This window comes from Camellia sinensis, chromosome 1 (assembly GCF_055761805.1).
Source record: "Camellia sinensis isolate YWXY chromosome 1, ASM5576180v1, whole genome shotgun sequence".
NCBI classification, from domain to species: domain Eukaryota; kingdom Viridiplantae; phylum Streptophyta; class Magnoliopsida; order Ericales; family Theaceae; genus Camellia; species Camellia sinensis.
The window spans coordinates 18,624,698-18,639,465 of record NC_138961.1 but is presented as its reverse complement, the minus strand read 5'-3'; the positions used below and the strand labels follow the sequence as shown (position 1 = coordinate 18,639,465).

Genomic DNA, 14,768 nt, shown 5'->3' with positions numbered 1-14,768 from the left:
AGAAATCAGCATGTTGAACCATTTGATCATATTTCGTACACAGCTTTGAATCTTATGGTTGGAATGGAATGTCTATGATATAGGGATGGTTTGTTACAATTTTTAGAGTGATTATAACTTATTTTGATTTGAGAGTTTATACTAGACTGTTTGGTATCGTTTTCACTTATAGCTTATTAAACAGAAATAACTTAAATAAGTTGAAAAAGTTGATTATTTGAAAGTTAGGATAAGGGTACTTTTAATTTTTACTTTCTGATTATCAATTTTTAACTTAAAAAAAGCTCCACAAAACAGGACCATATATGTATATATGTATATATACACAAAGTAATAAAGTTATCGTTTCGGAAGTGGGTTGGCTTTTTGGCTTTTTGGCTATTTTAGCCTGGGCTATTTTAGCCTGGTTTGGGAAGGGCTTTTTGGCTTTTTTGGCTTTTTTTGTGAGAGAGGATTGTAATGATTATGGGTTGGATTTGATGTTTTGTTTTTTGTGGCTAAAATAGCCTATTTTGTTTTTTGTGGCTATTTTAGCCCCAAACCAAGTTCCCAAACAATGGTAAAATAACATTTAACAGAGAGAAATAGAGAGGAGATCAAGGATGAGAAGGGTAATGGCAAATAATAAATTAACTGTTAGGGAGATTAAAAAAAAAAAAAAAAGAAGAAGAAAAAAGAAGGGTAAATAATAAATAATAGTATAAATACATTATCTATTAAATAATATAAATATAATTTTTTATTTAAATATTTTTATTTAAATAATATAAATAATATTAAAAAAATTATCGAGCGGAATCGAGCCGGGCTCGAGTTTCATTACTATTAACGAGCTGAGCCGAACTAAGCTCGAGTCCAGTTCCTTATCAAGTCAAGCTTGAACTCAATAAATGAGCTCGATAAGTAAACGAGCAGACCTTAAATTTAGCAAAATTTAACTCGGTTCGATTCGTTTGTAACCTTAAACACAGCACCCCTACGGTAGAGCAAGCACCCCTCCTCCATTTCCCAAATGCAGGCCTGGCTCAAGAGGGAAGGCAATGAAGCACCTGCTTTAGGCCCCTGGTTTAATAAAGGCCTCATTTTGAACTAAGGTGTCATATAGACAATTAAAAAAACAAAAACAAAAAAGAACAAGGCTTCAGTAGCTTTTTTCAAACTATAATAAAGAAGTCACATTGGCTTACAAAAGAAAGGAAAAAGGCTCCGTATAGCCGATAAAAAATAAGAATAATGCTTGGGACCCCTTTTGGGGTCACCCCCTCACCCCCTTTGCCACGTGGTGGGTGGTGATTGGAGGAGTAAGAAAAAAAAGAAAAATAAAAAGAAAATGTGACCAATGAGAGAGAGAGGGGGTCAAAGGGGGTGGGGGGAAAAGGGGGGATGAATCATTGTTGAAAAAATAAAAGCCAAAAAAGAGATTATATATTATCGGAAGATATTTATTATTATATTTTTATTTTTTTATGTGTATTCAAATAACAAATGTTATGTGTATATGTAAAATTTATTATATTTAAAAAATTATGACAAAAAAATATACACATAACAAATGTTATGTGTATATGTAAAATTTATTATATTTAAAAAATTATGACAAAAAAATATACACATGACATTGTTTGTTTTTTTATTATGAACCCAACATATACACGTGTTTGTTATATGGTATTGAAATTCATCTAATGACAAATATATTTTTTCTTGTGTTCAAATAAATTCTGGATCATCAGTGTTTGTTTGAAACTCTACATTCAAAAATTATGATTTACTATTACAATATGCTCTCGACTAAGCATATTAAATAATAATAATAATAATAATAATAATAATAATAATAATAAAAACTTTGAACTTTTGCTTTAGGCCTCACATGTGTTGAGTGGGCCCTGCCCAAATGCATATGTATCATTGAGTGCATCAACAATATCCTTGTCTTTTATATCATTGAATGCATCAACATTCACCACAACAAAAGGCCTAACCAAGGAGAGAAGAGATCATGGATTCAAAACAGAGCAAAATGAATGTCCTAATGCTACCATGGTTAGCCCAAGGTCACATCACTCCCTTCCTAGAGCTTGCCAAGAAACTCACACACAAAAACTTCCACATATATTTCTGTTCTACACCAATCAATCTCAAATCCATCAAGAAAAGAATCACAGACAAGTACTCTCTCTCCATTGAACTTGTAGAAATCCACCTTCCCACCTTGCCAGAGCTTCCTCCTCACCACCACACACCAATCGCCTCCCACTCCACCTCAATTCCACCCTCCAAGAAGCTTTTGAAATGGCAAGCCCAAACTTCTCCAACATCCTCAAAACGCTAAGCCCAGACCTTGTTATTCATGACTTCAAGCCGTCATCGGCACAATCCATTGCCTCGTCCTATAATATTCCTGCAGTTCAGCTCATGACTTCCGGAGCTGCGGTGGTTAGTTTTGGCAGTCATATGTTTAATCACCCCAAAGTTGAATTCCCATTTCCGGCAATTCATCTTCACGAATTCCAGGAAAAGCTGTTTCGCCAGATGGTCGTGGATGTTGCAAGAACAGCCAAAGAAAAACAATCCACCCCTGTGAACAATGATCAACCACCTTGCAACATCACGTTGTTCAACACTTTTAGAGAGCTTGAAGGAAAATACATGGATCACTTGTCAGTTACAGGTGATAAAAGGGTTGTCCCTGTTGGTCCACTTGTTCAAGGCATTGTTGATGATGAAAAGGAGCACTCTGAGATCACACAATGGCTTGAGAACAAGGGTGAGTACTCCACTTTGTTTGTTTCATTTGGGAGTGAGTATTTTATGTCCAAGGAAGAGATTGAAGAGATAGCTCATGGGTTAGAGTTTAGCAAGGTCAATTTCATATGGGTTGCTAGGTTTCCTGAGGGAGAGAAAGTTGAGGTTGAAGCAGTGCTGCCAAAGGGGTTTATTGACAGGGTAGGGGATAGAGGATTGATGGTGGAGGGTTGGGCTCCACAGGCAAGAATTCTAGCCCATTCAAGCACCGGTGGCTTTGTGAGTCACTGTGGGTGGAATTCAATATTGGAAAGCCTAAAGTTTGGGGTACCAATTGTAGCCATGCCCATGCATTTGGAGCAGCCATTCAATGCTAAACTGGTGGAGGAGGTTGGTGTCGCTGTGGAGGTCAACAGAGACGTCAATGGAAGACTCAACAAAGAAGAGATAGCACAAGCAATAAGGAAGGTTGTGGTGGAGAAAAGTGGAGAGGACATAAGGATGAAAGCAAGAAATTTTGTGGAGAAGATAAGAAGGGAAGGAGATGAAGAGATGGACGAGGCAGTAGAAGTGCTGATGCAGCTTTGTAAGGATTCGAAATTGCTCAAAAATTAGTATTGCGACTTTATTGAAATATTTAGGTGGTTATAAGAGCTATTGTTTTGTTGTGATTTGTTCTTTCTGTAATAAATCTTATTGTCTTATGTAATATATGAGCAAAGATTTTCAATCTCCAAATATTCCTGTCCTTCTGTTCCAAATTACTCATAATCATTGGATTATATGAGAATCTTAAGATTTGGTAATCTCAAGACATATCCAATGGTTGTGAGTGATTTGAGATAGGGGGACAAGAATATTTAGGGACAGGAGATCTTTAGGCGTAATATATATACAAGCTAATCCTTGATTTGGTTGTATACGAGTTAATGATGTTTGTTATTGTGGGACTTGGTATTGGGTTTGGCTGCTCTTTTTCTTAGTCACATTAATATCTTATTTTATGAGTAAGCATATTATTGGTGTAATAAGTTCTACAATCATGTTTACCTCTAATGCAGTATTGATATATAAGGTGATATATTAAATGTGATATAAAATGGGCTATGATGGTGGTGTTTGCGGAGGTGGGATGGCTAAGGATAGTGCTCAGTTAATGGCGGTGGCATCACAAGTAATGGTTGAGGTGAGTGTGAAGTTAGGATTAAAAATGTGTGAAGGTGTAAACAAAAGGGATCATGTTAATATGTGTTTTTAAAACACAGGTTAAGAGGCTTAAAAATTTGTACATTATTTAGTTTTTCCATCTACATTGAAGGTTAAAATTAATAATTTTAAGTAAGTTGTCAATTTTGAAGTATACATGTTAATAAAATTAACAAAAATTTAGATGGAATAACCAAATTAAAATTAGTCTAAAAATATAGGAATTGAATTATTAAAATTAAAATTATAGAAATTAAAGTAAAATTTGAGTCAAACTACATAAAGGTGAAAAGTGTAATTAACCCAAAAATTAGAGAAGAACAACGAAGGCCATCGAAATCGAAGACAATTGCTCTCATATTTGAGATTGAATGACTGTTTCAGTACACTCAATAATGCTCTATTTCCCTCGATTGGGGACATTGAGAAACATTACGAGATATTTTTGATCCCCTCTTTGTTGGTTTTTGTACAAATATTGTGTTTGATTGCTCTTGTATGATTGCTTTGGATTTTATTTTCTTAGAATCTTTAACTTCTCTTTGTGCCTGCTAGGTGTTTGAGCAAATGCCGCAAACAGACATTGTTAATTGTCACAAACTAAAATTAATTACTGGGTTAATTGTCAAAGTGCAAACTTCTTTGAAGATGTAGAAAAGTTCATTTGTTTTATAATTAAAAAAAAAAAACTAAAAATAAACAAAAATAATTTTTGAAAACCAAAGAAAATAAAAATCCTTTATTTATTTTATTAGGTCTTCTTGAAGCGATCTTGAATAAACAACTCTTACCCAACAACTTTGGCGAAGTGTCTGATATATATTTGTCTGATAATAACATGGGGCCTGTATTGGAATTGCTGCTCTATTTTTGTCCCCTTTAATTCTCATTTTTCGTAATAAATAAATAAATAAATAAAATAATTCTGTTTTCATATAATGATGTAACTAAACACAGTAGGGTTGTTATATTCTTTTTGAAAAATGATTCATTTCTCTAATTTTGTCTCCTCAATTTCACCCCTATTGATGTGAAATTAGGGGTTAAAGATGAAAGAGAGAGGAGTGTAGAATCATTTCACATAGATCTTAGTCACGTCATTAGCAGGGAAATTAAGGGCCTGGATTAGGGGATGTAGCATCTCTAATTTTTTTTAGGTGTAATTTCCAACTAGTTTCATTAGGTAGATTTAAATACCATTAAGTCCTATTGACTTTTTGAATGCACCAATAAGTCTTATAATATTTATACCTATCAAGTTCTTTCATATTCTCTTCTCTTTTGTCTCTTTATCTCTGTCTCGGTCTCTATCTCCATAATTTTTCTAAAAGCTTCACACCATCATTGTCTACCGCCGTTGTCTCAGTCCACTCACCATCACCGCTGTCGTCTACCTACCACCACCACTACCATCGTCATTATTTGAATGCCACCATCGTTCACCATCTGTTTGCCACCATTGTTACTGATCTACACTCTGTCATTGCCGATCTACACAACTACCATATCACCACCGCTTTCTTGTTTCATGTTCAAATTTAATTTTCAGGGATAAATTTTATCAGTCTATCTTGTTCTTTGTGTATATAGAAGAGGATGGTGGATTTCTTATAAGTGAGTGAGTGAATATGAGTAAGGATGACAGTTATTAATGAATAAATTTACAGTAATAAATTTATTAGTTAGAATTTATAAGTAAATAAGTCCAGTTAATAGAACCGGTTTGTAAATGCCTCATTTTTTTTTATTTATAATTATTAATAGGGTAAATTACAAATATATTCTATGAGATTTGTTTAAAATGCATATTGCTCCCTATGGTTCTGGAAATTACATCATGCCCTTCAAGTTTTTAATCGCATAACCAATGACTCATTTTTTAATAAGTTATTTAGTCAATTAACTGTTTTTAATGATGTGAGAAATATATTTCAATTAACAATTTAAGTAATTTTATTATTGTATAAGAGAGTAATTAAAAATTTTATTTTTTTATATTAATTTTTTAAAATAATTTTTTTTGACAATGAAATATTTATAATTTTTAAGACTATATGAAACAATTAGTATTTTAAATAAATTTTAAGAAATGTAATAGTATTTTACTCTTATTATTAAAACAGCATATTAATGAATGAGAAACGACAGCAAACGAATGTGGAGTATTTAATGTAAGTAAACCTTGGGCTCGTACGCAAGCACCTGATTGAGATGAAATTTTAAGAGTCATATAATTAATTTTTATTATTCATTAATTAATATTTCATTAAGATATTTTACATTTTTTCTGTTACTATTAATAATGGAAGTAAACCATGGGGTTCTTCAAGATGAATTATTGTGTTTGGTAACGTTTACGTTTTCAGTTTATATTTACAAAAATTTTATAAACTGGTTTTTGTTTATTTTTAAAAAAACATAAACTACAAACGCGTTTGGTAATTGACAAAATGTTTAAAAAATTTTAAAAATATAAAAAGAGTGAGAAATAACAAGTGGTGACAAGTGGCGGCAGAAGACGGTGGTGGAAAGTGATGACGGTGGGTGGTGGGTAGCTGGTGGTGGGTGGGTGGGTGACGGTGGTGGGTGGTAGCGAGTGGGTGGTGGTTGTGGTGACGGCGGGTGGCAAGTGGGTGGCGGATGGCTGGTGGTAGTGGGTGGGTGGGTGGGTGGGTGGGTGACGGTGGTGGGTGGTAGCGAGTGGGTGGTTGTGGCGGGTGGTGGGTGGTGGTGGCAGGTGGGTGGCGGATGGGTGGTGGGTGGTGATGGTGGGTGGGTAGGTGACGGTGGCGAGTGATGGGTGGTAGCAAGTGGGTGGTGGTGGTGGTGGTGGTGGGTGGTGGCGAGTGGTGGTGGTGGTGGTGGTGGGTAGGTGGGTGGGTGACGGTGGCGGGTGGTAGGTGGTAGCGAGTGGGTGGTGGTGGTAGTAGTGGTGGGTGGTGGCAGGTGGATGGCGGGTGGGTGATAGGTGGGTGGTGAGTGGTGGCGGCAAGTAGGTGGCGGGTGGTGGTGGCGGGCGGTGGATGATAGTGGCGGGGGTGGGTGGTAGCGGGTGGATGACTGGTGGGTGGTAGGTGGTAGGTGGTGGTGGCGGAAGACGGTGGTAGAAAATTATGGCGGGTGGTGGCTAGTGTTGGGTGGTAAAAAAAAAAAAAAAAACTCAAAACTTAAAATAGAAACACATTTTTTGGCCAAATTTATAAACTGAGACCACTGATTTATAAATCAAAAACTTTACCAAACAAATTTTTATTTGAATTTTTAAAATTTTTGTAAATATAAATAGAAAACAGAAAACGTAAGTGTTACCAAACTGTATATAATCTGTTTTTTTTTTTTTTTTTAAAGATTTGTTATATGATCTAAGCATTTTACATTGTGCTACTTCAGATGTTGAGAGCAACCTGGAGGGCTTCTGTGCTTTGTTGTGAAAATGAGATTTAGCGGTTTTTAAGCTTTGTTCTGTGACCATTAATGCTTAATGGTGGGATCCGTTTAAGGGTTGAAATCTTTATAATTTTTATAATTTATTTTACATTTGAATAAATTAAATTAATCTCAATTTACTTTTCAAACGAGACCAATCAGTGTGTTTGGTTTGAATTTTCTGGATTAAGTTTTTTAAAAATTGACATTTTTGGTTTTCGTATTTTTTTATTTTTAGTAAATATTTTTTAAATTTTATACATTTTTTTTGTTTTTTTAGATGCACCTTACTTAGATGTATCCAAAAAGTAAAAAAAATTGTGAAAAAATATTTTTAAAAATTAATAAATACATAAAAATATAAAAAATGTATTGAATTCTTATATTTTTTTTTTATATTTTTGGTATTTAGTGAATTTTTAAAAGATTTTTTTTATAATTTTTTTACTTTTTAGGTATATTTATGTTAGGTGTGTCTAAAAAGTAAAAAAATTTGTTAAAATATTAAAAAAATTCAGTAAAAATAAAAAAATACGAAAAATAAGAAAGTAAAATTTTTTAAAAAATGAAAACAATCCAGGTGAATAGTGTTGGACGGTGGAGCGGGATGAGGAAGACCAAAACAAATCCAAAAAATAAATAAATAAATGATTTTTATTTCAAGTGGTGGGCCCTATTGTTGGACTTACGTGCGGTTCCACCTAATACGGGATCAGTTTGCGTTGCGAGTGTTTAAGTGTGAGGTTGAAGCATTTTTCTTTAGGTGATTTATAGAGAAGAAAAAAAAAAAAAAATCCTAAACATATTATTTTATATTTTTTTGAGTGATGTGTTTATGCGGTAAATATTAAATAGATGTAAGGTAGAATCTAAATATAAATAAATTTAAGACATAAATTAATATTTCGTGTAAAATTTTTAAATTTATAATATAACTGATAACAAAATTATAATGCTCTTGCAATACAACAGGGCCTTACATTTCTATCCCCAGAGTTCATAATTATTATTAGTACAATACTATAATTCCAGAAATAAAAATCTAAAAAATATCTAGATTTACTGTTTATATGGACCCACAAGAATGACTTTAAATTAGGGGTGAGCATGGTCCGGATTGGACCGGATTGGGGTAAAATCAGGACCAATCCGTTATCTACGGTTCTTGAAAAATTAGAACCAATCCAATCCGTTTAAATCATGGAACCAATCCGAACCAATCCATTTAAATACGGATTGGATCGGTTTAGGACCACAGATTCACATAATTAAATAACAAATATATATATATATATAACACTTTAATTTCATAAAAATATAAACATAGCGCTATATCAGTTCCATAATAGCAACATGTTTTTCTATAATAGTGACATACTGTTCTTGAATTTAAACAACCATAAGAAAATACAAACAAAAGTAATAAAATAAGATATTATACGGTTTTAAGTTTGAGTTTAGATTTTATATAGAATAAGAGAAGATACTATGGGGGAGGATGTATAATAAAAATATAGACTTTTTGTATACGGTCCGGATCGATTCCAATCTGGAACCGTGGGGTTCAATCCGAAACCAATCCGTGGACTACGGATTTTTAATTCTTCAATCTGGAACCGAACCGCGGATTCAAAAAACCAATCCAAACCTATCGGATTGGACTGGAGTGGATCGGATTACGGATTTCACGGATTCCTTACTCAGCCCTACTTTAAATGCGAATCATGAATATGATAGTCTCATTTATTTATTGGAAAATGAGCGGGAGCTCTAATTAGAGCTACCATTAATGATATGATAGTGGGTCTTACCCACTGTCACAGTATGTGTTGTGTCTTTTTTTTTTTTTTTTTTTTTTCATCTCGTTAGTGGTGAGTTTAGAGCTACCGAATTAATGATCTCTAGCATGGTTGTTATTTATTTTTTGATTTTATAATTTGCTTTTTGAGCCAGACTTTTCGACTATATTATGAGCCTCATGTTTGGTCCATATCTTCCAATATCAACAGTGTTATCGAAATGTGTATATATAATATTCATATTTTTAGACATAAATTCATTCAAGTGATGTAATAAGAGAATTGCACCTTATATCATTGAATATCAACAGTGCTATGCACCTTATTAAATGTGTACATATAATACTAGCTTATTATCCGTGCTATGCACGGAATAATTATACATATTTATATTTATTATAGATTTTTTTTAATATATAAATTATGTTTTTTAAGATTTTTTTTCTTATCACTAACCATAATATATGGGAGAAGTTGAAAAAGGTATTGCAGTAACTATACACGAATTGTATCTATAATTATTTGTATGAGGGGATTTTAAATGCTGATCAGGAGAGTTTGACCAAATCAATAATTGCAGGCATGTGGAAAGATATGTGGATTGAAAAAAGTTAATAAATACTAATCAAGGGATTTTGACCAAATCAATAAATGCTGAGTTTTTTTTTTAAATAAAAAATTTAAAAAATCCAGATTGGGATATTAAAACTCCCATAGGTCTTGGGGATTAAAAACTTCATTTTGCTTAATATATAGATAGATAGATAGATAGATAGATAAATAGATAGATCTTTTTCTTTTCATTTTTATTTTTGTGTGGTTTATATTCGGGTATTTTTTTTTTCAATTTATTTAAGATGGAGTTGTGGGTATTTTTTTAAAAAAATTTAATTTATCTGTGATTTCCATTTGTTTTTAATTATTATTATTTAAGTAAGTTATGATGTGAGTTAGATATGTGATAAACATGTAAGTTTTATTGATTTAAAGTTTATTTAGATAAACTTTAAAGATTTTTTTTTTAGTTTTTTAGTTTTTTTGGTTATGTTATAATATAATATATAAAATATAGGTAGATATCTACAACTTTAATAGAAAATATTATCTGATTTTTTGGGGAAGAGAAAATGAATGCAAATTTTAATATTTTTTTTTGAAAATTTGTGAGAGAGATTAGGAGGGAGAGATTATGAAATATTTTTGTTATTAAATAAATAAATTAGTCAATATTTTTTTTAATCTATTTTGTAAATTAAAAATCAATAATTTTGGAAAATTAATTAATTTGTCCTATTAAGTGATTTAAAATTTTGATAGATATACATAAAAAAAAAATACATAATTATATTATTAAATCATAATTCAAATTTAGATGTTATATCTTTTTGAGATCTATAGCTAAATTCTTATCTTTTTATTTTTTATTTTTGTGTGTAACCATAGTATATAGAGAAATTGAAAAGGGTGTTGCAATAATTATGAGAGAAGTCAAAAGGGATTGTGGGTTGGGAGAAGTCAATAAATGCTGAGGTTGGGTTGGAAGAAGGCCTATGCAAGGTAAGAGGAGCCAGCCTGCTTATAAGGTGGGAAAGTAGTCCCTCACAGACCGATGTAGGATTCCCCGTACGTTAGCCCCCAGCCGCGCTGGCTCCGGCACCGGCACCGGCGCAATACCTCCAGATGCCAAATGGAGTTCCCACAGACGGCGCCAAATGAAGCAACTACTTCCCGTGCCTTGCACATATTGTCCGCTTTGGCGAAACCCGCCTCACGGTTTTGTTCCTCCCCCACTGGGGGGAAAGGCCTATGCAAGGTAAGAGGAGCCAGCCTGCGTATAAGGTGGGAAAGTAGTCCCTCACAGACTGATGTGGGATTCCCCGCACATTAGCCCCCAGCCGCGCTGGCTCCGGCACCGGCGCAATACCTCCAGATGCCGAAGGGAGTTCCCACAGACGGCGCCAAATGAAGCAACTACTCCCCGTGCCTTGCACATATTGTCCGCTTTGGCGAAACCCGCCTCACGGTTTTGTTTCTCCCCCACTGGGGGAAAAGGCCTATGCAAGGTAAGAGGAGCCAGCCTGCTTATAAGGTGGGAAAATAGTCCCTCACAGACCAATGTGGGATTCATCGCACATTAGCCCCAGCCGCGCTGGCTTCGACATCGGCGCAATACCTCTAGATGCCGAAGGGAGCTCCCACAGATGGCGCCAAATGAAGCAACTACTCCCCGTGCCTTGCACATATTGTCCGCTTTGGCGAAACCCGCCTCACGGTTTTGTTCCTCCCTTACTGGGGGGAAAAGGCCTATGCAAGGTAAGAGGAGCTAGCCTGCTTATAAGGTGGGAAAGTAGTCCCTCACAGACCGATGTGGGATTCCCCGCACATCTATATATGTGAATTGTGATTTTTAAATGTTTTCTTTTTTATTTTATTTTTTAATTTTTTTTCTCTTTTTTATATTATATTAAAGTTTAATATTTTGATAATAATCATATGTGTTGGACTTTTCAAGAATTTTTTTTTATATTTATTTTTAATGCATTAAAGTGTTATTATGAGGAATAATAATTATATGTGTTTGGACTTTTCAAGGAATTCATATGTGTTGGATTTCAATTTTTTTTTTTATACTTGTTCTTAATGCATTAAAGTGTTATTATGAGGGTAAGACTTGGAAGTTGGGAGAAGTTAACAAATGCTAAGATTTTTTTTTTTAAATCAAAAAATCAAAAAATTTAGATTGGGAGATTGGAACTCCCACAATGCTTGGGGTTAAATTTAGCGACCCTCACCTTAGTCTTGTCATACTTGGATACATCCATACATGATCTTGTCTTGTTATGTTGTTTTGCAAGTCTTGCCTTGCTTTGTTTTGTTTAAGTATTGCTTGCATGATTTTGTTTCTAGCTTGGTGTGTGGCCGAGGTCATCTTGAGCTTAGTTCGCCCTTGAACCTTCGTACTTAGAGCTGTTTTGGGACCTTGGTCGACCCCCATCTTCACCTCGGGCATGTTGCCGAGATGTTTTGCACTTAGTGATCCTTGTTCTTGGGCAGATATGGCCTAGACCGAGATGTGGCACACCCCGGCCAAGGTGTGGCACAGCTTAGTCAAGTGTCGTCCTCCCTAGCCGATGTCTTTGTTATCCTGTTGCCGAAGCTTTGACTTTAGTCGATGTTATTACTTGCCGATGTGTCTTGCCCTAGCTTGCTGCATACGCTTTGTCATAGACTTGTCTTATCAATCAATCACCTTTTGAGTTGAACCAACCCGGTAGCGCCACGTGTCCGAGCTGATTGTTAAGACAGCCGGTAGACCTAGAAACAAATCATTTTGTCTCAAATCTTTGTCTTTAGAGAGAGAAGCTCTAGAGAAAGGAGAAGAAGTTCTTGAGTGAGAGTAGATCTTCCAAGCTTGATCTTCGAGGTTTGAACCGTTAGATTTGAGTTTTGAGGTTAGAATCTTGATCTACTTTGGTTGTTGTTATTGATCATCTAGCTGCATTGCATGATCGGATTTGTTTTGCATGTCATGCATCGATTTGAAGTTGGTTTTGGAAGAGAAAAACAGTATTCATGTGTTCTTGAAGAAAAGTCTCGTTTTGATCCGAAAGTTTGGAACAAGAACCATGTTTTTGTATTCGTTCTTGCATGACCTTCTTGTATGGGTACCCAGGTCCATGTTTTGAACTCATGGCATGAAATCTCAGATTTTTGTAACAAATTATGATCTTGCATTAATCTTTCCTCATGATCATGTTCATCATGTTCTTCATGTTCTTTAAAGGGAAACCCAGGTTTTCCCGACTTTGCTTTTGAATGAGGCCATCGGGACCACACCTCGGCAAGGAGGTGTAGGACCTCGGCAAAGACCTGGTTGGTACCCAGTGTGTTTTCATGAGACGGGAGCAGTGCTTAAACTCCCAGCATGTTTTGCTTGTCTTTGACTTGGATCTGGTGAGAATGCCGGGATCATTTGCATGCACATAAAGCTTGTTTTGAGAATGTGATTACCATGTGATTGTAGGTCTTTGATCTTTACTTTGAGCCTACACCCGAGGAAAACTATGTGAGTGGTATTTCTAATAAAGCTATGTTATACTGTTTTGATGAATCTTGCTTTGCTTTGTTTTGACGAAAGTATTTGTTAAGCATGAATGAATAGCTCTGTTTTGATGTATCAAGTATAAGCCTTGTTTTGATGTCATTCTTGAAAGGTCCCTCGTGCTGGAGGACTCTAAAATTTCACAGCACTAAGTATAAAAGGATACGGTCCTTACTTGGAAAGACTATCGTGTTAAGGCGGGCTACGGGCCTAAGTAGCATAAGTTCCATCATGTTAAAGCGGGCTACGGGCCTAAGTAACACAAGACCATCGTGTTAAAAGGAGCTACGGGCTTAAGTAACACAAGTCCCTTGTGCTGGAGGACTATAATCTTTCGCAGTACCTTTGACTAATCGATTACGGATCGTGCAGTCCTTATTTTGCCACTGACGGTTTATCGTGTGGGCTTGTTTGTTCGGAAAGCTTGATTTGTGTTTTGCCGATGTCAGTAAGCATCCCTTGAGATTTGTAAGACTTTGATAGATGAATACGGTTCATCCCTCGTTTTGATAAAGTTTTGATGTGCTTTGCTCTGAAAGGATCTCGGCTAATATTCGTATGGTTTTGACATGTTTTGTTTTGAAAGACTTCGGCTATATTCATGTAAAACCTTTATTACTAGTACCATTCACTGAGTATTCAAGCTCACTCTCTATATATATATGTAGGTGACGAGCAGGACGTCAGCGACGCCTAGAATGTGTTTTTTTGAAAGCTTGTTCTGGATCCATGTTTAGGTCGGCTTTGTTTTGTATTCACGTCGGTGATGTCATTTATCTTTATGTCGGCGAATCTTGAAAATCATGCTTCTTGGCTTGTATTCACTGCATTTTGTATATGTCGGCTCGAGAAACCTTTTGATCAAGATGTAATACGTATTTTACCTTGTTGTATTCAAGTTGTAAAGTTATTTAAAGATGTATGCCATTTCATTAGACTTATGCACTGCTCTTATGGACCACTTGTATTTTGATTTATTGCTTCCGCATTTGTGAGCCCCCTATATCCATACTCTGATTGTGTTAAGCTTTTGAAAGTTGGCCTTCGGTAATTACGGATTACTGGCCATCACGGCACCAAACTACTAGGGGCGGTTTGGGGTCGTGACATTAAAAACCCCTTTTTACTTAATATATAGTATAGATATAGATAGATAGATAGATATATTTTTTTATTTTTATTTTTATTTTTGTGTGGTTTCTATTCGGATATTTTTTTTCAATTTATTTAAGATGGAGTTGTGGGTATCTTTTTTTTTTTAAATTTAATTTATCAGTGGTTTCCATTTGTTTTTAATTATTATTATTTAGGTAAATTATGATGTGAGTTAGATATGTGATAGATATGTGAGTTTTATTTATTTAAAGTTTATTTAGATAAACTTTAAAGATTTTTTTTTTAGTTTTTTAGTTTTTTTTTTGTTATGTTATAATATAATATATAAAATATAGGTAGATATCTACAACTTTAATAAAAAATATTATCTA

At 34.5% G+C, this 14,768-nt stretch overlaps 1 pseudogene; it reads left to right on the top strand.

The window, feature by feature from the left end:
• The first annotated feature begins 1,952 nt into the window (after positions 1-1,952).
• LOC114279140 (UDP-glucosyltransferase 29 pseudogene) lies at positions 1,953-3,668 on the top strand (annotated as a pseudogene).
• Positions 3,669-14,768: the final 11,100 nt, after the last annotated feature.